At 39.5% G+C, this 24311-nt stretch overlaps 1 non-coding gene across 1 annotated transcript; it reads right to left on the bottom strand.

Annotated features, from left to right (window-relative positions):
- Positions 1-18545: 18545 nt before the first annotated feature.
- Positions 18546-18655, bottom strand: LOC121988141. Its single transcript, XR_006113891.1, has one exon. It is a non-coding gene; the product is annotated as a small nucleolar RNA R71 (small nucleolar RNA).
- Between the last annotated feature and the right edge of the window lie 5656 nt (positions 18656-24311).

Here is a 24311-nt window from a genome sequence, read left to right as displayed (position 1 = left end):
TGGGCGTCCTTAGTAGATGCTTACTACATCTCTAAGGACTTTAAGGTAAGTAGTTTAGAAAACTTGTTTTCAACTTTCGAACTTCACGAGTTTCGACTTGCAGAAAAACCAGTAGAGAAGTCGAACCTCAACGTTGCCCTAAGAGCTAAAAAGGACGATCCCGACTCCGAAGCGTCAATCGACGAAAAGGAAGCCGCGTTAATGGTAAGACATTTTAATAAGTTTTTTAAATCTAACAAGTTTAGATCGCAGTCAAGTAAACGTCATCAAAAAGGAAGGACAGTTTGGTGCTACAATTGCAATGAAGAAGGGCACATCAAGGATGATTGCCCAAAATTGAAGAGCAAACAGAAAGATAAGGAAAGAAGCAAGAAGCCAGCTTGACCCAAGCACATAAACCTGAAGGCGACATGGGAGGACTCTTCATCCTCCTTGTCAGAAGTCGAAGAATTCTCAGGATTAGCTCTACTAGCTAACCATCAGCTAGAAGAAATGTCTAGCTCAGAGATGAGCATCGATGAAGGGGGAGGAACATCAGAAGAAGAAAGTAGCAGTGAAGGGGGAGCGTCACCAGATCAGGTAAGTAAGGTACGCAATCTAAACCCGTCTCAGTCTTTTCGATTTATTAAATCGCTTTCTAAAGACTTACTCGAATTAGAAAAAGAAAATAAAGAATTGAAAATGAAATTAGCAAAAGCATGTCCACTTGAGATGTACGATAGTATAAAATCAGAAAATGATAAATTAAAATTAGAATTTGAAAAATTGAAATATGATGCATGCTTAAATAAATTTCCTAAATTAAAATTAAGAACTTATGGAAAATTAAATTGGTACATTAGAAAACACCAGGGTCAACTTAGAAAAGTGCCCAAAATTTATGTACCCCCTAAATATCTGATTAATCCAGTAGGAAGGAACCTCTATTGGGTTCTAAAATCTGAGCTAAATTAATTTCTTTTAAGTTAAAAGCTTTAAAGAGAGAAAATTAAACATTTTCTTTATGGAGGCTTTGTCTAAGGAAGTGGTTGTTGCTCCAATAACCAAGAAGGCCTAGTGCCTCGCCACGACCTGGAAGCTGAAATATTGAAATAAAATGTTTAATTAACTTTCTGAAAATGCATTAAAAACTAGAATTAAATAATGCTTTGAAAGTTTATCAAATATTTTTTAAATAAACAAAAATTTCTTTTACATAGAAATTTTTCTTGAAAATTCTAACTTAAAATTTTTTTTAGTTAGAAATTTTTTCCTAGAAAAATTCTAAAAAACTTCATTTGGCTTAGAAATTTTTTTTGGGAACATTTAAAAATTTAATTAGAATTTTTTTAAATTTATTTTTGCTTATAAAATTTTTCTGAAAATTCAATTTAACTTAGAAATTTTTTTTCTAAAAAGTCATTTTTGCTACCTTAATAATTTGCTTAATATTTTCTTATTGGAGAAAGGTATAAGTTTAGGGGGAGTTAGGAAAATTAAAAATTAAAAAAATTTTAACATTTTTTTACTAAAGTGTGGTGCAATTTTATTTATTACAAATTTATGCTTAAATATGTTAGTTTAGTACTTTCCTTTAAAATTACTATTTATGTCTATTTTAACCCTAACTTGAACTTGGGTTGATGCACTTCAAAAAGGGGGAGATTGTTAGACCCGGTGGTAGTTTTGATGTGATCAACCAAGTTGGTTAGGTCCTGCTGTGTGTTTGATCCCTGTGTCTGAGTGTGCAGGAGCTTAGGAGCGCATGAAGTCGAGCGGAAGACGCAGCTAGCGAGAAGGACGGCACGGGAAGGGAGCCGATGGGCTCGGTGCGTCCGAAGGACGAGAGAGCTGCGGAAGAGTACTCCGGTGGACGTGAAGAGCATGCGCGGTGTTTGAGGGATGTTAAGCCGGGACGGAAGGCTGCTCGAGGAGAAGGCCAAAAATTGGGTTCGGGTGAGCCCTATTTCGGTTGGCCGCAATCACCCAAAAGTTTAGAGCATCGGAAGCCAAAGCCGAAAAGAAACAGTGCTAGAATCACTGCTCAAGGCGCCTTCAACAAGGTTGAAAGCGCCTCCAGCTTGAAGGCGCCTTCAATCTGGTTGAAGGTGCCTCAAGCTGGTTGAAGGCGCCTTCAACCCTGTTTAAGGCACCTTGAACCTGGTCAAACAGACCGTTCGTGCGCGGATAAAGTTTTATCCGCTGACCCAGCTTGGAGGCGCCTTAGACCCTCAATGGAGGCGCCTTGGAGCTTCGGGATAGAATTTTCAGGGGCTATAAAAGGACCCCTGGAGCTAGGAATTAACAACAACTTCTACATTCAACTCTGTAAGCATTTCCTAGCAGTAGTTCTGAGCCATTAGAGTGTAAAAGGCTTCTCCGCCTTCAGCAAAGGAGAATTTTCTTAGTGTGCTTTCTTACTGCCCTGGATTAACAACCCTCTTGGTTGTAACCAGGTTAAATTCGGTTTCTGCTTTTATTTATGCCTTTATTTTATTTACTATTACATTAATTGAGTTGAAAGAACGAGGAGGGTAGTTTTATTTTTATTTACAGTAATTCACCCCCCTCTTGTCGGCCTCCGCTGCACCTACACTCTTTACTTAAAAAGCTTGCTTATGTTTATTGATACATTCGTTTACTTATGCCTGTTTTACTTAACTTTAAATTTAAGTTGCCATAATCAAAAAGGGGAGATTGTTGGTGCGGGAAGCAACCGACGATCTAACCAGTGTTTTGATAATGGAAATGGATTCAAAGTTAAGGTTATGTTGTGATCTAACAGGTTGAATGAGTTTGCAGGAAAGTCCTAAGTGTACTTAGGCAAAAGTCCTTACTGAGGTTAGGCAGGTAGAAAACCCTAGGGGGTGGTAACCCTAGGTCATAGGGGGTGGTAACCCTATGCGAAAAGTATTGGTCGGTCGAGGGATTCAAGAAAAAGTCCTAGGGGGTGGTAACCTTAGGTGGAAAGTCCTGGTGCCGCGATCCAGGTGGAAGACTGACGGGTCGGGGAGCGTCCGTCCAGCAGAAAGTCCGGAAGCATCGAGCACTGAGAAAAAGTCCAGTCGATCTGGAGGATCGCACTGGCAACAGGTAACTCTCCTGAGAGGAGAAGGTGAGGACGCGTTCCCCGCAAAGGGAACTGTAGGCGTCGGGTCGACCTAGGGTTTTCGGTTGGAAATCCGAAGTCAGACCCGGACAGTCATGTAAAATATGACATCCAAATAATAATTAAATAATAAGGTTATTGGAGAAATAGCCTTATTGGATTTTTCTGAAATTTTTAAAAAAATTTCGAGATTTAAACGGAGTCTGTATGACCCATTTTGATGGGATGGATTCTGGGTACAATGGAGGCCTAGTTGGAATACCCAATTAAAGTGGGATTTGATTAAGGAATTAACTTAGGTTTTAATTACCTAAACCTAAGTTATATATGTTAATTAAACCTAATTTGCTTTCTTCTACCGATTCTTCGCCCAACTTCTTCCTCGATTCATTTCGTCCCGAGCCTCACCAACAACCGGCGATCTTCCTCTTCTCCTCTCGGCGTCGCCGGTGCAAAGAAACCCCCAGAGCTTTGAGGAAGCAAGCCACCAATTCTTCTTCCTCTCCTCTCATTTTCCTCTCTCTCGACTTCTCTCACGCAGGCGACCCGACGTCGATGGAGGGCGAGTTTTTCCCTGGCGATCTCATTCTCTCCGCATCACCTACGGTATGTCGCCGGATCTCGACGGTACCGGCCATCTTCGCCTGAGAGGTCGTCTTCTCGGTGGTTTCTTTCTTGCGATCGGCTGTTGCTCGGCGTCTAGGGCACGGCGGGGCGGATCGAGCCCCTCTCAGTTCTTCTCTTCGATCTGTTCACTGGAGAGAGTTGCGGATCATCACCAGCTGAGATGGATCGCGCGACACCAATTGGAGGCGATCAGTTGAGGTAAGGCAATGTTGGGAAATGCTGTGGATTCAAGAAATTATTATGTAATGGGGTTCTTTCGTGATGTTCTTCTTGTTCTGGATTAGAGGAAGGCATCGGTTCAAGGTATTAATGGATATCCTTATTGCCGATCACTGCCACTCCAATTCTTGAAGCTGTGGAGGTCACGGGTGAGGAGGTAAGGGACTGTTGAGGTAAGTTTTGTACTATGAATTAGGGTTTCAGCAAATCCTTTGCTGTATGATTAGATTATGGATTGATTCTTGGAAGGATAGGTGTGTGTACGCTTGTAGCTTATGGACAGGGATCATGGTGCTGTGAGCTACTAGATTGGCTGCTTTATCTCAAGGTAAACATTCTTCCAGTGTATACTTTTGATTTCTGAGAAGTAAGCTATTTGATTGGCGTTGCTAACGAGTTGTAGGGTTTTGTTTTGCTTAGATTTATGGGTAGGTATTATTGTATTCCCTGTTTATATTAGATTAAGGATTTTGGATTGGAAACTATGGATATGGGTGAGAATCTAAAGGTGAACCATGTTGGTGTTTAATCTAATTGTTTATGGAATGTTAAGGTTATTCCATTTTAGACAATTAGGAGAGGAGAAGTGGTTAATTTAATTGATAGGAGACACTAATAAGGTTTAGTAAATGTGTTAAGGATAATTAGTTTTGTTGGTACACAATTTATACATCGTAGTATATATATATAATTTGATACATTATATATATATGACATAGGACTTTGATCTGGACGAGCAGCGTGACGTGGGGTGGTTCAGTTGGATACGAGACTTTTAAAGGCGGGTATTTCTTCCTTGGCTCTATGTAGATTTTTATTGAGCTTAGTGCATGGTTTTATGTGATGGATTAGTCTGTTGTACCTTATATTGCGTTCGTTTGTTACTTTCCTGCTTGATTCTTATGCTTGATCTTTGAGGTTTTTCTAGTTATATCATATACAATCTCTACTCTTGATATCTACTATGCTATGTTCACACGTGTAGAGTATGTATTGTAGGGATTGTCGGGTTGCTTGTATTATCATGCTAATTGTGCATATGACGGAGATTGTACGTAGGATGATATGTGTTATAGGAGTCATCATGTTGACCTTACATTTGCATACTGTATGTACACATACACATTTTTGTTATGTACTTTTGGAGGAGTTGTGTTGATTGTGTATTTGCTGTATATACACGTGTCTGATGTGTTTTACTGGAGGATACATGTTGATCATACATATTTTCTGTGTACATGTATCTAGTGGGATTTTTGGTTGATTGTACATGCGTAGTGTGTACATGTGTTTGGTGGGATATGTGGAGGTATCATGACGATTATACTCATATTATGGGGTACTTATGTGGATTTAGAGTTTGCATGGATGATGATGGTGTTCGTATCATGATTATATATATATCATGTTCATCATTCATTGCATTGCTAATGACTATTGTCTTCCTTGTGGTTGAGAGAGTCGTTAGTCGTTTATAGCTGTCCTTTCGACCACTGATGGAGAGTGGTAGCTAGGAGTGGAGCTAGTCCTGTCGCGCTTACTCAGCCGCTCAGTGTTCTGTCAGCCTCGACTACTCTGGAGTAGTGAGTCTTGAGGGTACAGTAGTCAGAGGGCTAGAGATGTGAGTGGTCAGGGACCCTTAGCTTTGTAGTTAGATAACTACTTAGCTGACCGTCTGCTTCGGCCGCCTATAGCGGTGCATGTACTGGAGGCTAGTACGGTTTGTCACGGACCCAAGCTTCTCGGTCATACAGGGGTCGTGGTGTCTAGAGAGGTGGGGGGGGGGGGGTGACCATGGAGCATGCATACACATTTTTGCATATGATACGCGGTGCATCTTTGGAGATATTTTTGCATACATGCCTAGTAGATACTAGATGCATGTGATTGTGGTTGTTGCACTTGTTTGACATATGGTTGTCATGCTGCATACATGTCATTTATTTTACATGTATATGCAGTCATATTTATATTGCACAGGTGTCATGAGTGAGGTTGTTGCAGATCTGGTGAGTTTACTGATCATTGTACCATGTGTCGTCTCTAGATTGGGTACGTGTTTATCATTTGTCAGTTGTAGTATGTGCAGTTTTGTATGTCATTTATCATCGTTATACCATGTGAGATAGACCGGTACTGGTAGTTGTGCTTATTGGATATGTTAGTATGATCATGTTCTTTATTCTCTACTGAGACTGTATACTTTGATCTCCATGTTTATTTATAAACCATACACTATCTTGTCTATTACCCACTGGGTTACCTATACTCACCGTCGCATTTATACCTTTATGTTTTAGGTAGCAGATAGATGGTTGGTGTGTCACTTGGAGTATCCTATCTGCCGGGTCCTGGGTCACATCCGAAGATCGCTTCGGGTTTCGTTTATGCTTTATTTGTATTTGGTATTTGTTGTATTTGGTGTTGTTATTGTATTCGTGTTGTTGTTGTTGTTGTATAAAGCCTAGCCGGCTAGGAGTGTGTTGATTGTATTGTATTGGGCTTTCCGTTATCATTTTTTTGATCTGTTGGTTTTTAATGCAGGCGAGTGGGTTGTTCGTTGTATATATACTGCGTGGTTGTTGTTATATTTTTCCAGGCCGTGAAGGCTGAGATTATTAACTGCGTGATTGTGTATATATTCCAGCCGCATGTGGCTAATTTATATTTTGTATGTATATATGCTTTGGTTTATCACAGGTACAGGGGAGATGCTGCCGGATTTTTGTCTGGCAGAGACTCCTCTGGGGCGTGACAAGTCAAGTTATTGTCAAACACCATTCTTAACATATTTATGTATGCTAACCTTGTTTTGCAGGGTATATGTGTATTTTGTGGACTAACACATTGTGCAGGGATAAAAAGAGCACACTTCACCTCGGATGAACAGTGTCCGAGGTGTAACACCCATAGGGTTCCTAGCAATTTCATATATTTTCACCATGGTTAAAAAAAAAAATAGGCCTTATGTGAATATTAGCAAAAATAAAATAAAATGGAATTAAAAAGAGGTAAGACCAAGACTTGAACCTTGAACCTCTGGTTAGAAGCATGTATAGTGTAACCAATAGACCAAGAGGAGATATTATTAGAAAGGGAAGGGACAATATAATTAAGAGTAAGAAAATGTTTTCTTCCACTTAGAAGGAGAAGTTGGAGTTGCCTTCTTCCTCTCAAATGAAGAGATGATTCTTGCTTCTCTTTTCATAAATGGATGAGTAAAAGAAAGGAGAAGGAAAAACCCATTTTCCCTTCTTCCTTTCATTAGGAATAAAAGAGGAAAGAATGAAAATTTTCATTTGGTTTCTCTCTTTCTCCTTCCTCCTTCTCTCCACCGAAACCACTCTCCTCTCCCTCACCATTGTGAAACCAACCAAGAAGGGTGCTCTCTAAGAAAAACTTCACAACCAAGGATTTCTTCTTTTAGAGAATTAAGCGAGAGGATGTGAGTATCCCCTCACTACAGTACAAATAGTTATCGAATGTTTGTATGTAAAGGTTATTTGAAACCATAAAGATTTTCTTGCATGTTTCGGCCAAGATAAAGACTTGTGGTCACTTAGGGTTAGCAAGTTTACAAGTTATGCTTGATGTTGTAACCAAAAAGTCTAGAATCTCACCTTGGAAGTTTCGGCCAAGATAGGAAATGGGGTCTAGGGCAAAACTTTGAAAGGGAAACATGTTGGTTAAGCTCCATCATGATGTATGATCTTTTATATGCTAATAGCTTAGGTTTTTCATGCTCCATGTTGTATAAAAATATGAGAACCCTAACTTAATGTTTTCGGCCAAAATTCATTATAGAGTCTAGGGCATAGTTTTGAAAAGGAAACATGTTTGTTTATGCTCTTTCATGATGAAAGATCTCTTATATGTGATAGCTTGGGTTCATGCTCCATGTTGTATAAAAAAAATATAGGAGAACCCTAGTTTCAAGTTTCGGCCAAGAATAGAAATGAGGTTTAGAGCAAAGTTTTCAAATGATAACATGCTTGTGTATGCTCCTTCATGAAGTATGATCTCTCATGTGTTGATAGCCTAGGTTTCCATGCTTTATGTTGAAAATAATATATAAGAACACTAGTCTAAAGTTTCGACCAAGATGAGATGTGATGCTTAGGGCAAGAAGAAAATTTAAAACCTAATCATGCTTGTTTGTGCTTATTCATGAGGTATGATATCTTGTATGTGGTTAGGTTAAGTCTTTATGTTACATGTTGTATTAGAGGGATTGGAACCCTACTTGTAGGTTTCGACCAAGATAGAATGTAAAGCCTAGAGTAAAGTTTTTGAAACCTAATTATGCTTAGTTATGTTTTTACATGATGTATGATCTTTTGGTATGTTGTTAGATAAGTTATCATGCTACATGTTGTACAAATGAACCTTAGAACTTCACCCTACGGTTCGGCCAAGCAAGTATATGAGGCTTAGAGCAAGGTCTTGAAATCTTACCATGCTTGTTTATGCTTCTTTGTGATGTATGATTATTTATCTAGGGTTAGCTTAAGTTTCATGCTTCTTATAATAGTCAAAGTTTAAAAAGTTCTACTATAGGGATTCGGCCAAGATTGAATGAATAGGTTTAGGGAAAAGTTTTGAACCTAACTATGCATGCTTATGTTCTCCCATGATGTATGATTCTTGATAGATGGTTAGTTTAAGTCTCCATGATTCATGATATGATATATGCTATGTTTCATGGTATGATATGCTATGATTTATGATATGATATATGCTATGTTTCATGATATGATATGCTATGCTTCATGATATAATATATGCTATGTTTTATGATATGATATGCTATGCTTCAAGATATGATATGCTATGCTTCATGATATGATATATGCTATGTTTCATGATATGATATGCTATGCTTCATGATATGATATGCCATACTTCATGATATGATACATGCCATGCTTGATGATATGATAATAACATTTTATGCTCTATGCTATGATAAGAACATGTTATGCTTCATGATATATGTTTATGAAAGGCTTATGCAAGAGGAAAAGCCTAAGATATGCTTCCCTTGAGATGGGATCAAGAACACTCTTCATGATATGACAAGAACATGATATGTATAATGATATGATAAGAAACATGATATGTATGACATGCTATTTTACTTTGTATGGTTTGTACCAAGGGTGGGCTCCATAAGCGCCCCTAGGCCGACGGACTATGAACGGGTCTAGTAAAGGGATGAGCTCCTTAGTACGCCCCTAGGTCGACGGTCGTAGTACAGATTTAGTTCCCTAGTAAGTTCGGGGCTAGCTACCCTGTCCTAGGGTTTTGCGCGCATTCATGTTATGTGGTACATAGCAGGGCCCTCATGTTGAGATTATATTCATGTATGTGTACGATATGTTTTAGAAAAAAAAAAGACATGTTGCATATGTTCATTTCATTATGCATGTTTTCAAAGGAACATCTTGCATCTACATGTTTATGCAATATGTTTTCCTTTACACTTATTAAAGATGCCCTTGAGATTATGGTTATGATCATGTTATATGTTATGTTATGTTCTCACATGCTATGATATGTTTATGTTATGCTCTCACATGCCATGATATGTTTTATATTTATGTTCTCACATGCTATGATATGTTTTATGTTATGTTCTCACATGCTATGACATGTTTTATGTGTATGTATGATTCATGGTTTTATGAGTAGGAAAGGAACTCACTAAGCCTATGGGCTTATAGGTTATTTTTCCTTGTACTGCAGAAAAAGGAAAGGTATGGATGAACTAAGGGGAGCAGCAGGAAGGGCAAGATTGTGTGTGGAAGTGGCATTGTGGATAGATCTAATTATATTTCTAAAACTTATATTTGGTTAAGTTGTGCATGTGAATTAAGTTTGGATTTTATACTTGTGATGATAACTTGAACTAGTATGTGGTGCACTTATGATGTCTTATTCATGTTAGTATATTCATGACATTATGAATCATGTTCAAGTAGCAGATATGAATCAAGTATGTTGTTCACATGCCATGTTAAGAGTAAGATGCATATGACAAAAAAAAAAAAAAATTCTAAATATGTCTTCCGCTGCCATGAGTCCATATGCATGTATATGTCAAGTAAGTCTAAGTAACCCCGTCCCTTTAGGGTAGTCTAAGTATCCATGAGGGGGCGGGCGTTACAGTTTGGTATCAGAGCGAAGTTTGCCTTTCCACTACACACACATGAAGCCTACATCCTGCCGCTCCAAGTAAGAATTTCTATGCCTACTCTAGTTCTTTTATGCATGATAAGAAATGTTTAAATTAAGTATACATGTCTACTCCGTTTTATATTTGATAAGTTACAGTTCTAGTTTAAGTATGCATGATGGTAGATTAGGAATAATAATAACTTATGCTAGCCTTGTTGTCATTCATGAAGATATGCATGGCTAGAAGGCACAATACTAGAACCAATGAGACAGTACCTCCACCTGATCTGATGCATGTAGTCACTGAGCTCCAGCGTCAGGTTACGGAACAGCAACAGATGATCACTACTCTGATGAATCAGCAGGGGAATCCTGCTACCCCACCAGGGAATCAGAACGCGATACTAGTCATACCGGTAGCTACACTAGTACCCCCGGTACCTGTACCACCAGTAGGCCGAGCTCCAGTGGTTCGTCAGGAGGCATATCAGATTCAGTGGCAAAGGTTAAAATCGGAAGCTTTCTCTGGCAACTGTGAACCATGGGATGCCCAAGCCTGGTTCAAAACGGTAGAAAGCATAGTGGAGCTATTGGATTGGCCCGAACATGAGAAGGTCAAGTGTGCATCGTTCTGCCTTACGGGCGATGCCAGAATGTGATGGGACCGAGTCAAAGCAAAAAGACAAATAAATCAGATGAGATGGACAGACTTCGAGACGAAATTTTTCGAAGAATTCTTCCATATGAGGGTGACAAACAAGCACTATGACGAGTTCACCGATTTCCGGCAAGGTGACCTGTCGGTTAACGAAGCTGTTAAGAAATTCAACCGTCTAGCGCGCTTATGCCCAGAGTTGGTTAGCACTGAAAGAGAAAGGGTCAGACTTACGCTGAAGATGCTCAGACCTTTGATAGCTCTGAATGTGGCTGGCGGAGTTAATAGACCGCAGATTGCCGAAGATCTAATCAACAGTGCTCTGATCACCGAACACTATTTAAAGGCGCTGCATTAAGGCAAGAGTCAAGGCCAATCAGGAGGACAGAAACCTCAGAATACTAGAACTGGTTGGAAAGGAAACCACAGCGGTAAAAGAAAGCAGTGGAATGATTCTAAGGATGGTCCAGCAAACAAACAACCTACGTTCCCGCAATGTACCACCTGTGGAAAGAAACATCCGGGAAAGTGCCGCGTGGGCACGAATAAATTCTATAACTGTGGATTGGAAGGACATATGGCTAGAAACTGTCCTACCCAAGTTCAGATACCGCAGTATGTCCAGAACAGAGGTGCTCCCCCACAGCTACACCTGATGCAAGCTGCATTAGAAGGTCCGCAGATAAGCCAAGGGAGATTGGAAGCTCCACCAGTGACGACAAATGCCAGAATCTTCTCCATCACCAAGGAAGATGCGGCGAATGCTTCTACGGTTGTCACAGGTCAGATATTTATTTTCAGTAAGCATGCTACTGTACTATTTGACACTGGGGCAACACACTCGTTTGTCTCTACACCTTTTACAAGAAAGATAGACATACCACCTCAAGCCTTAGATTGCAAGTTCTTAACGACTTTACCTTCAGGAGAGGTGATGCCATCCACTCATATGCTGCGAGCCGCACCCATCAGAATTGCAGACAGAGAACTCTACTGTGACCTGATAGTGCTGGACATGCAGGATTATGACATTATATTGGGCATGGACTTCCTGAGTAAGTACGGTGCTTCAATAGAGTGTAGTAAGAGAAAAGTGATTTTTCGACCTGAAGCATAACCGATGTTTGAATTTATTGGGAGGCCAAGGGAAAGTATAGCTACGGGATCAAAAATATATCCGAACGGCTCTCTACCCTGACTATAGCACTGACACTGTTCGATGATATATTAGAGAAGCAAACCCGTGACCCAAGCATCCAAAGGATCAAGCAAGAAGTCTTAGGGGAAAAGAATGATGGGTTCCGTATCGCTGACAGTGGAATATTATACCTTAAGGATCGCTTATGTATTCCCGACGACCCAGAGTTATGGAAAAAGATATTGGAAGAAGCTCATGCAACACCCTATGCGATGCTTCCCGGATCCACCAGAGATCTATGGACTTCATCGCGAGACTACCTAAAACGACAAATGGCTACACTACCATATGGGTAATCGTGGATAGATTGACGAAATCTGCCCACTTCCTGGCAATCAAGATGACCTATTCAGTCGAACAACTGGCTCAATTATATGTCAAGGAGATTATTAGACTACATGAGATTCCTAAGACCATCATTTCTGACAGAGATGGTCATTTTGTTTCACATTTCTGGGAATGTGTTCAGAAGGCCCTTGGTACGAAATTGTTGTTGAGGCCTTCCACCCTCAGACCGACGGACAAACAGAAAGGGTGAATCAAGTATTAGAAGATATGTTACGAGCTTGCGCCTTGGATTTCAAAGGGAGCTGGTGCCGATATCTATGCTTAGCGGAATTCGCCTACAACAATAGCTATCAAGCTACCATTGGTATGGCGCCGTACAAAGCTTTGTATGGGAGAAAATGTAGATCCCCTATATGCTAGTATGAAGGTGGTGAAAAGAAGGAGATGGGATTCCGAACAGATTTTATCGACAACACCACTCGTGCAATATAGAACATCGGCCAAAGAATAGAGACTGCTTAACGTCGGCAAAAGAGCTGTGCAGATAAATGGCGTAGGCCATTGGAATTCAGTGTTGGAGATTCAGTATTCCTCAAAGTAGCTCCTATGAAAGGAGTGATGAGGTTTGGAAAGAAGGGAAAACTAAGTCCGCGCTATGTGGGACCATATCAGATTCTGAAAAGAGTCGGCAAGGTGGCTTACGAACTAGAGCTACCACCAGAGATGTCGGCTATCCACAATGTGTTCCATGTCTCGATGCTCAAGAAGTGCATTCCTAGAACAGACCAGGTGATCGAGCCACAGACAGTGCAAGTTCAAGAGGACTTGAGTTACGAAAATCGACCCGTTCAAATATTGGATCGGGATGTCAAAAGCTTAAGGAGCAAAGAGGTTGCACTAGTAAAGGTATTTTGGAAAAATCAACGATTCGAAGAAGCAACTTGGGAATGTGAAGATGATATGAAACGAAAATTACCTGAGTTATTCTAAGTTCGAGGACGAACTTTTATGAGGTATGGGGGACTGTAACACCCATAGGATTCCTAGCAATTTCATATATTTTTACCATGGTTAAAAAAAAATAGGCCTTATGTGAATATTAGCAAAAATAAAATAAAATGAAATTAAAAAGAGGCAAGACCAAGGCTTGAACCTTGAAGCTCTGGTTAGAAGCATGTATAGTGTAACCAATAGACCAAGAGGAGATATTATTAGAAAGGGAAGGGGCAATATAATTAAGAGTAAGAAAAGATTTTCTTCCACTTAGAAGGAGAAGTTGGAGTTGCCTTCTTCCTCTCAAATGAAGAGATGATTCTTGCTTCTCTTTTCATAAATGGATGAGTAAAAGAAAGGAGAAGGAAAAATCCATTTTCCCTTCTTCCTTTCATTAGGAATAAAAGAGGAAAGAATGAAAATTTCATTTGGTTGCTCTCTTTCTCCTTCCTCCTTCTCTCCACCGAAACCACTCTCCTCTCCCTCACCATTGCCGAACCAAGCAAGAAGGGTGCTCTCTAAGAAAAACTTCACAACCAAGGATTTCTTCTTTTAGAGAATTAAGCGAGAGGATGTGAGTATCCCCTCACTGCAGTACAAGTAGTTATCAAATGTTTGTATGTAAAGGTTATTTGAAACCGTAAAGATTTTCTTGCATGTTTCGGCCAAGATAAAGACTTGTGGTCACTTAGGGTTAGCAAGATTACAAGTTATGCTTGATGTTGTAACCAAAAAGTCTAGAATCTCACCTTGGAAGTTTTGGCCAAGATAGGAAATGCGGTCTAGGGAAAAACTTTGAAAGGGAAACATGTTGGTTATGCTCCATCATGGCGTATGATCTTTTATATGCTAATAGCTTAGGTTTTTCATGCTCCATGTTGTATAAAAATATGAGAACCCTAACTTAATGTTTTCGGCCAAGATTCATTATAGAGTCTAGGGTATAGTTTTGAAAAGAAAACATGTTTGTTTATGCTCCTTCATGATGAAAGATCTCTTATATGTGATAGCTTAGGTTCATGCTCCATGTTGTATAAAAGAAATATAGGAGAACCCTAGTTTCAAGTTTCGGCCAAGAATAGAAATGAGGTTTAGAGCAAAGTTTTCAAATGATAACATGCTTGTGTATGCTCCTTCATGAAGTATGATCTCTCATGTGTTGATAGCCTAGGTTTCCATGCTTTATGTTGAAAATAATATATAAGAACACTAGTCTAAAGTTTCGACCAAGATGAGATGTGAAGCTTAGGGCAAGAAGAAAATTTAAAACCTAATCATGCTTGTTTGTGCTTATTCATGAGGTATGATATCTTGTATGTGGTTAGGTTAAGTCTTTATGTTACATGTTGTATTAGAGGGATTGGAACCCTACTTGTAGGTTTCGACCAAGATAGAATGTAAAGCCTAGAGTAAAGTTTTTGAAACCTAATTATGCTTAGTTATGTTTTTACATGATGTATGATCTTTTGGTATGTTGTTAGATAAGTTATCATGCTACATGTTGTACAAATGAACCTTAGAACTTCACCCTACGGTTCGGCCAAGCAAGTATATGAGGCTTAGAGCAAGGTCTTGAAATCTTACCATGCTTGTTTATGCTTCTTTGTGATGTATGATTATTTATCTAGGGTTAGCTTAAGTTTCATGCTTCTTATAATAGTCAAAGTTTAAAAAGTTCTACTATAGGGATTCGGCCAAGATTGAATGAATAGGTTTAGGGAAAAGTTTTGAACCTAACTATGCATGCTTATGTTCTCCCATGATGTATGATTCTTGATATATGGTTAGTTTAAGTCTCCATGCTTCATGATATGATATATGCTATGCTTCATGGTATGATATGCTATGCTTTATGATATGATATATGCTATATTTCAGGATATGATATGCTATGCTTCATGATATAATATATGCTATGTTTCATGATATGATATGCTATGCTTCAAGAAATGATATGCTATGCTTCATGATATGATATATGCTATGTTTCATGATATGATATGTTATGCTTCATGATATGATATGCCATACTTCATGATATGATACATGCCATGCTTGATGATATGATAATAACATGTTATGCTCTATGCTTTCATAAGAACATGTTATACTTCATGATATATGTTTATGAAAGGCTTATGCAAGAGGAAAAGCCTAAGAGATGCTTCCCTTGAGATGGGATCAAGAGCACTCTTCATGATATGACAAGAACATGATATGTATGATGATATGATAAGAAACATGATATGTATGACATGCTATTTTACTTTGTATGGCTTGTACCAAGGGTGGGCTCCATAAGCGCCCTAGGCCGACGGACTATGAACGGGTCTAGTAATGGGATGGACTCCTTAGTACGCCCCTAGGTCGACGGTCGTAGTGTGGACCTAGTTCCCTTGTAGGTTCGGGGCTAGCTATCCTGTCCTAGGGATTTGGGCGCATTCATGTTATGTGGTACATAGCCGGGCCCTCATGTTGAGATTATATTCAAGTATGTATATGATATGTTTTAAAAAAAAAAGACATGTTGCATATGTTCATTTCATTATGCATGTTTTCAAAGGAACATCTTGCATCTACATGTTTATGCCATATGTTTTCCTTTACACTTATTAAAGATGCCCTTGAGATTATGGTTATGATCATGTTATATGTTATGTTATGTTCTCACATGCTATGATATGTTTATGTTATGTTCACACATGCCATGATATATTTTATATTTATGTTCTCACATGTTATGATATATTTTATGTTATGTTCTCACATGCTAAGACATGTTTTATGTGTATGTATGATTCTTGGTTTTATGAGTAGGAAAGGAACTCACTAAGCCTATGGGCTTATAGATTATTTTTCCTTGTACTGTAGAAAAAGGAAAGGAATGGATGAACTAAGGGGAGCAGCAGGAAGGGCAAGCTTGTGTGTGGAAGTGGCATGGTGGATAGATCTAATTATATTTCTAAAACTTATATTTGGTTAAGTTGTGCATGTGAATTAAGTTTGGATTTTATACTTGTGATGATAACTTGAACTAGTATGTGGTGCACTTATGATGTCTTATTCATGTTAGTATATTCATGACATTATGAATCATGTTCAAGTAGCAGATATGAATCAAGTATGTTGTTCACATGCCATGTTAAGGGTAAGATGCATATGACAAAAAAAAAAAAATTCTAAATATGTCTTCCGCTGCCATGAGTCCATATGCATGTATATGTCAAGTAAGTCTAAGTAACCCCATCCCTTTAGGGTAGTCTAAGTATCCATGAGGGGCGGGCGTTACACGAGGCTCCTCCATGGAGCTTGGAGGCGCCTCGGGTGCAAGTCGAAGCCAGCTGTGCAGAGGAGCTGGAGGCACCTTCATGGGGACTGAAGGCACCTTGGACCACAGCTTGGAGGCTCCTTGGAGTGGCGTTGAAGGCGCCTCTAGGCGGATAAGGGGCAGCGATCCGAAGCTCATCTCAGCGTTCTATTCGGGATAAACATTGGGTTTGAGGCTCCTTGGGATAGCACTGGAGGTGCCTTAAACGTCCAATAAAAGGACATCTCGAGCAGTGACCATCAAATCTTTTACCAAGTGACCTTTGTGCTACAAGCTGCTAACAAGGTGATCTTGAAGTGCTGCAACGAGATCCAGACGACCCGAAGCTTTGAAATTGCTCATTCTTGTTGTCGGTATACTCTTTCAGTTTAATAGATTGTAATAATTCTGTAACCGTTATTCAAGCTTATAGGTGTTGCCCACAAAAAGTGATCAACGATCGCGGGCCTTGGAGTAGGAGTTGCCACAGGCTCTGAACCAAGTAAACCCTTGGTGTCTTTCTGTGTTTGTCGTTTATTGTATTTTCCACTGCGTATTTACTTGGCACATTTTAAATCGAACGAAATAGCCACGAGCGATATTCACCCCCCCCCCCCCCCTCTAATGCTTCTTGATCCAATAGTTGCTAGTTTTCCATATCGTATTAATTGATTGTGTAGGAATTGCTAACATCGTAGAAAGAGTATCTTAGATCGTATACTCGAGAGGCCCTAGTGATAGGGGTAACCCGTTCACGGACATCTAGGGTATTTTCCTAAAAGGAGAGTCAACTTCTCCATAAGGAAGTAAGAGACAAACCAAGCCCTTATTTCTATCCTTAATGACACCAATTAGAGTTACGTTCTTGTGATCTACCGAGGCACTCTAGTGACAGGGGTTAACCGTAACAAGATTTCACAGGGATCTCTATTTAGTGCTTAAGGATAGTTGCTTTAACTTCCGGCAAATGCATGTTGACGGACAATGAGTAAAGGATAGAACGTGATACATCAATACCACCACAATGAAACCGAACTCTTAGAACTCTTCATAAACCAAGTTAATTACTCTCTCTTCACTAATTCTCGTTTCCGCTTCCCAGTCTCTTTTCTTTAGATAACTTACATCCATCAGTAGTTTAACTAATCCTAAGTGAACCATTGCTAGTGCTTATAATTGGTCCTCGTGGGATTGATATTCTTTATTACTGACAATGAATCCGTGCAGTTGCGGAATCGTAACAAGTTTTTGGCGCCGTTACCGGGGGTTGCATCTATAAGATTAGCGAAAATCATATTGGATTAGACTAGACTTTATTTCTCCTTTTTCTAATTGCTACATTTCAGAGATAAGTAATTTTATTTTTATTTTTCTTTATTTTCGTATTTTTATTAAAATGCTAAAAAAATAAAATAATAATAATATTTTAACTCTTTTCTTTACTTTATTTCATTTCATTTTATTTTGCTTAATTGTACACTCGAAATATTCCATATCTTGTTTTTGCATGCGAAGAGCTAATCTTTCATGACAACTTCTACCGTTCGATCCAGAGATCGATAGGACTTTCCTTAGAAGAAGAAACTTACAAAAAGCATTTCAAGCTGAACAAGAATCTTCAGAAATGGCTGACAAACTGTTCAAGGATTACGTACCACCTTATGCATGAGGGGTTCGGTCTAGCATCGCCTGACCGCCAATCGAAGCTAACAATTTTGAAATTAAACTTGCAGTAATCCACATGGTCCAACAGAATCAATTTGGAGGAGGACCGCATGTTGATACAAATCATAACTTAGAGTTTTTCTACGAGATTTGCGGTATTATGAAAATGAATGGGGTCCCTCCAGAATCAGTAAGGTTACTTCTTTTTGGATTTTCCCTGAAAGACATAGCCAAGCTGTGGCTAAATTCTCTTCCAACAAATAACATAACGTCTTGGGAGCAGTGTGAGGAGAAATTTCTGGACAAATTCTACCCGCCAAGCAAAACGACCCACATGAGGAATTTGATCACAAGCTTCAAACAGATAGAATCAAAATCATTATTTGAAGCCTGGGACAGATTCAAAAGTATGCTGAGACAGTGCCCCCATCATGGAATTGAGAAATGGTTGGTTCTACACACATTCTACAATGGAATCAACTATGACACGAAGGTATCCCTCGATTCTGCAGCAGGAGGAGCATTAATGAACAAGAGCCTTGATGAAGCTGAAGAGATCATTGAGAATGTGGCACAGAACCATCATCAGTGGACAACCAAAATATCTGGTGGTTCTTTCTCAAGGAATCCAATAAAGGTGTCAGGAAAATTCGACGTAGATGCAGTCACGCTCATGTCCGCAAAGTTAGACGCTCTGACCAAGAAGCTCGAGGCCATGGGAGACAACACGACCAATGCAATAGTATGTGTTTGTGAAATTTACGGAAGTATGGATCATGCTCAAGATACTTGCCCCCTAGGGCCAATACAAGCACAGATAAACCAACTTGAGCAATGCGATGAGATAGTCAGTTACAACTAAAAGAAAAATAATCCATACTTCAACACATACAACCCTGGATAGAGGAACCTCCTAAATTTTTCGTACCATAATAATTAGGACCAAGGACTAGCAAAACAAAGCTATCAACCTAGGCAACATAGCTACTCATCTGGACAACAGACTTATACAACAACCTTCACAACTATCCAAAATTGAAAAGATGCTTGAAGAAGCTCTCTTAGAGCAAAAAGAAATGAAAATGAGATCAAGCAATTGACTCAAAGACTTGTAAATTATGAAAAACATCAAAAGATGCAAGACAGCCAAATAGCCCAGATAGCCTAGTCCTTTTCAAGAGCACAGAGAACATTTCCAGGAAAGCCCGATATAATCCTGGTGGAACACTGCAACCGTATCGAGCTGAGGAGTGGACGAACTTTGGGAGACCCCCAAATCACTACTCAGAAAGGACTTGACTCAGAGGAAGAGCCCTCTCCCCTCATGCCCAATCAGATCCAAAACAAGGATAGAGAGGAGATCACCAAGAAGGTCGAAGGAACTCTTCAAATTCCCCCACAAAGTTAGACAATTCCTTTCCCTCAGAAACTGATAACATCCCAAAAGGATGAAGAGTTCAATCGATTCCTGAAGAAGATTAAGGAAATTTATGTAGAAGTACCTCTGATAGATGCACTGCACCAAATGCCGAAGTTCGTAAAATTTTTAAAGGGTATTTAATCTAACAGGAGGCAGAAGGGTGACTTCAAGACCGTAGCATTAATGGAAAATTGCAGCGCTCTAATTATGACAAACATTCCACCAAAACTTCAGGATCCAAGGAGTTTTCCCATACCTTGTAAAATTGGTTCTAAACTCATACAGAAAGCTTTCTGCGACTTGGGAGACAGCGTTAGCCTACTTCCGTACTCGTTATGTAAGAAGCTAGGACTCCAGAACATTAAACTGACTACTATGACATTATAATTAGTTGACCATTCATGTAGATACCCAATGGGAATAGTAGAAGACATTCCAGTAGAAGTAGGCGGATGCATCATTCCCACAGATTTCATTGTCCTGGATATGGAGGAGGATCCCAAGATACCAATCATCCTTGGGAGACCATTCCTTACCAACTCTGGAGCTCTTTTTTTTTTGAAAAGTCACAAGTTATCCTTAGAGATTGGCAAAGAAAGGCTAGAATTTGATTTATCTGATTCTTCTAACAGTGTCTCCTCTTCTCAGGAAAATTCTAGCAAGATGAACATACACAAAGTTGAGGAATGTAGTTTCCCAGAGAGGTCCCCTCCAGCGAGCAATAAGAAATACATTTGTCTTGCACGAGCGAAACTAAAGGTGCAAACTGGAGCATTAACCCTAGGAGGAGAGCCGTGCTTCCATGGGTTTAGTCGACACTAATTAAAATGGGGTCGAGCTAAAGACCTAAAACAAGCGTTTCTTGGGTGGCAACCCAAGGGTTTTTCATTTTAGTTCATTATTCTGTTTATCATTTTATTTCTCTAGTAAGTTTAGTTGAGTATTCTTTTTATTTTTGAGTATTCATTTTCAGGATGTGCATAGCCTCCACGAGCTGGCCGTGAGCGTTTCATGGGTGTGGATGCGTCAGAGGAGCTAAAATGGAGAAAGGCGAGTCACCGTGCGCTTAAGGGAGTCGACCGTGTGACCCCACACCACCGTGTGAAGGCAACAGGGAGACAAAGTCCATTAGCCGTGCAACCTTGCATGACCGTGTGGCCTGTGTAGAGAAAAGAAGGACACGGGTCGTGCCAATTGGCACGGGCGTGCAAGACTACCAGTGAAGAAGAAGCCACGAGCCGTGCCAACCGGCACGACCGTGCGATTTTGGCCGAGGGGAGAAGAGAGGGGGTCGTGCCAATTGGCACGGCCGTGTAGAAACCCTACTTACCCGACCGTGTCTATAAGACACGGTCGTGCCCCTACCCGTGTGCGCCACCCACACCTCTAAAAAGCCCTAATTCCCATCTCCTTCTCTCCCAAAAGTCACCCCCCACTACACCTCATCAAACTCCAATCCCTATCTCTAAAGTTCATCTTTACTTAGATCTACATCTAGATCTATACTTCTTCAGGCCTCAAATCCGGAAAGAGAGAAGCAACTCCCCTATTTTTCTTCTTTCTCCTCCTTTTCCATCCTCAAGATCCATCTCCACCTACAAGAAATTCCTCAAAGTTCACCTTGCCAATCATGTCACAAATCTTGAAGAGAATTCATCGAGGAGGCGGTGGATCTGGCGAAGGAGATGCGCTGGGAGGTGACAAAGGCAAAGGGAAGGCTTCTTCTTCAAAAGGCAAAGGAAAAAGAGTGGTGCACGACGAAGGTAATGAAAATGAATTTAATATTATTTTTAGAAATCATGAACATAAAGCTAGATATGATATCCTTGTCACTAGAAGAGTTATATGCACTAGATATATGGATCCCACTACTTTGGATATGCTAGGAATTACGGACGACATGGATTGGATGATTAGTTCCTTAGACTGGAAGAATATTATGTGCACTCATTCACCGACTTACCACCGCCTAGTCCTTGAATTTATGAGCTCAATTGATGGTAAATTTTCGTTTGAGGATGACTATGTAGGAGTCATAACTTTTAGGTTGATGAATAAAGAAGTTCGGTGAATGTTTAGTGATTTTAATAATTATTTTGGTTTACCTACTGGTGGTGCCCATAGATTTGATGATGAGATTAAATGGAATGAATTTTGGACGTCAATAACTGATCAAAGAACCCTTACGAACCCTCTAGAGATAAGGCATCCCGCATGCAAAACCCGACCTTTAGATACCTTCACCGAGTGATGAGCAAAACGATCTTTGGCCGAGGGGAGAGTGATGGGGTGGTTAGAAAGGTAGAACTTTATTCTCTTTGGGCGATGTTGAATAAAGTGGATTTTGGTTCCGGATTTCATTTCTTACAAAATTTGTTGAGGGCAGCAAAAGCATCTTTGGGGATGATAGTGTTAGGTAGATTGATCACCCAAATAACATTCAATCTGGGTTGTGAGCATGATGGGTTAGAGGTCATTCATGGTAATGACAAGATAGACATCGATTTTTGTCTTGCAATGAAGATGATTTATCGGGATGAGAATGAGTTCGCCTTCCTTAAGAACAATGGTTTTCCATTACCCCTTCCTTGCCCCGAGCATACTCCAGTTTGCAACCCTGTGAACTGGGTGATTACTGACTTAAACTCAAAAATTGTTCCCTCCCTTATAGAAGATACCGAGTACCACCAAGAGCCCTCGTCATCAGGATTCCCGCAACCTTTCGGATATTCGGAACCTCCTAGGCACTCTTTTACCTATGGTACGGGGCCTTCTAGATTTGAATTTTCTGACTTCCGTGCCTCCTTAGACTCCCTTCATGAGAAGAAAAATACCCAACAATAATTGTTGGAGGTTGTTTCAAGTTATCTAACAACAAATTTATGAAGGTACAAGATCATTTTCAATTTACTAGGGATTTCCATAGTCAAGTGTCAAGATTCGTTCAGGACTATGAGGTTGACCAGGAAAGAATGAGGAATTTTATGATGAGATGGATATTACTAGACAACAAGTAGATGCCCTTTATCAATATCATCAACACATTGGCCATCTTCCTGGTATGCCTAAATTTCCCTCCGGCACACATCGGGGACCCCCTTATCCCCCACCCCCACCACCGTATCGATTTCATTGGGACGATGAAAAGTTTAAGTCTGGGGGGGGGGGGGGTGTTGTGTGTACACAACCTGAGTCAAGTCGATTTTTTCTTTTCTTTCTGCATATTTTATTAGTCTACTTTGTTTATTCACATTTTATTAGTTTCATATTTCTACTTGCATCTCATTTGCACTTTTCTACTTGTAATTCTTCATCATTTTTTTTGAAAAAATATTAAAAAATAGTTTTGAGACATATTTGAGAACATCAAACCTTCTACTTTTTCTGCTAACTTGTCTGATAGCAAAATGTCTAGCATTTTCTTAGTTCATGTGTTGTCAAGATAGTATTAGTATATTTGGTGTATCTCCTTTCTCTATCTTTAGTAGCATGAAATAAGCTTAGTATTGTACGGAGTTTGGTATAAGTCTTGGCCTAACCTTAAGGATCTTATTTTCACTACACTCAAGTACTTAAGCTTGAATAATAGAAATATTTTTGAAATAGTTATGATTCATCCAAATTGTTTAGTACTTTTATTTCCATAGTGATTTCTTATTTACATTTTGGTTACAGGATAACCTCGGATCATGGAAGCTCATTTAGAAAAATCTAAATCCCAACATATGCATCTCACATTTGTGATTAGTGCTACACCTCTATAGCACCAAAAAAAATGAATAAGGGATAAAAAATAGTCGTCGTGAGTGGAAACTAACAATTTACCCCTTTGAAACAGAGTTAGGTTACTGGGAAAATAAATGAATAAGTTATGTTTCTCTTGATTTCAAGTAGTATCCTTTGAGACCTTGTGTAATTTAAGGAAAATGAACCAAGTGTGTGGTAGGTAAGTGTCTATCACCGAGAACATTAGGAACTCAATTGTATGACGACTTAACTAAGACAGAGAATTGAAACATGAAGAGTTTGAGTTACTTATTGCACCGAGCACAAAGAACTTATGCTTAGGCCATACTTAGGTTACTCCATAATCGTGCTTATCAATGAAACTAGTTGATAGAGTTAGGCGAATGCACTAGGGACTATGAAACACTGCAGGAACTCATGAATATAGTTTGTAGCATTTTGCTTGAGGACAAGGAAAGGTTCAAGTCTGGGGGTGTGATGTGCATAAATATGACGAAGCACTTCAAGATAAAGATGCAACATCTTAGCAAAGTGCAATGAATTCAGAAATAGAATCTATGCATTCTAACAAAGTGTGGGAGCTAGTAGAACCATCAAATAGTGTAAAAGTTATTGGATGTAAATGGATCTGCAAAAGGAAAAGAGGGACAGACGGGAAGGTGGAAACCTTCAAAGCAAGGCTTGTTGTGAAGGGGTATAGTCAAAAAGAGGGAATCAAATATGAGGAAATCTTTTCGCCAGTAGCTATGCTTAAGTCTATCCAGATACTCTTATCTATTGCTACTCATATGGATTGTGAGGTTTGACAAATGGATGTCAAGACAGCTTTCCTTAATGGAAGTCTTGAAGAAAACATCCATATATATGAAGCAACTAGAAGGGTTTATTGCAAAGGGCAAAGAGCATCTAGTATGTAAGCTCAATCGG

The sequence above is a fragment of the Zingiber officinale genome, chromosome 5B (genome assembly GCF_018446385.1).
Source record: "Zingiber officinale cultivar Zhangliang chromosome 5B, Zo_v1.1, whole genome shotgun sequence".
Lineage (NCBI taxonomy): Eukaryota > Viridiplantae > Streptophyta > Magnoliopsida > Zingiberales > Zingiberaceae > Zingiber > Zingiber officinale.
The sequence above is the reverse complement of the archived record's forward strand: the minus strand, read 5'-3'. Positions and strand labels throughout refer to the sequence as shown.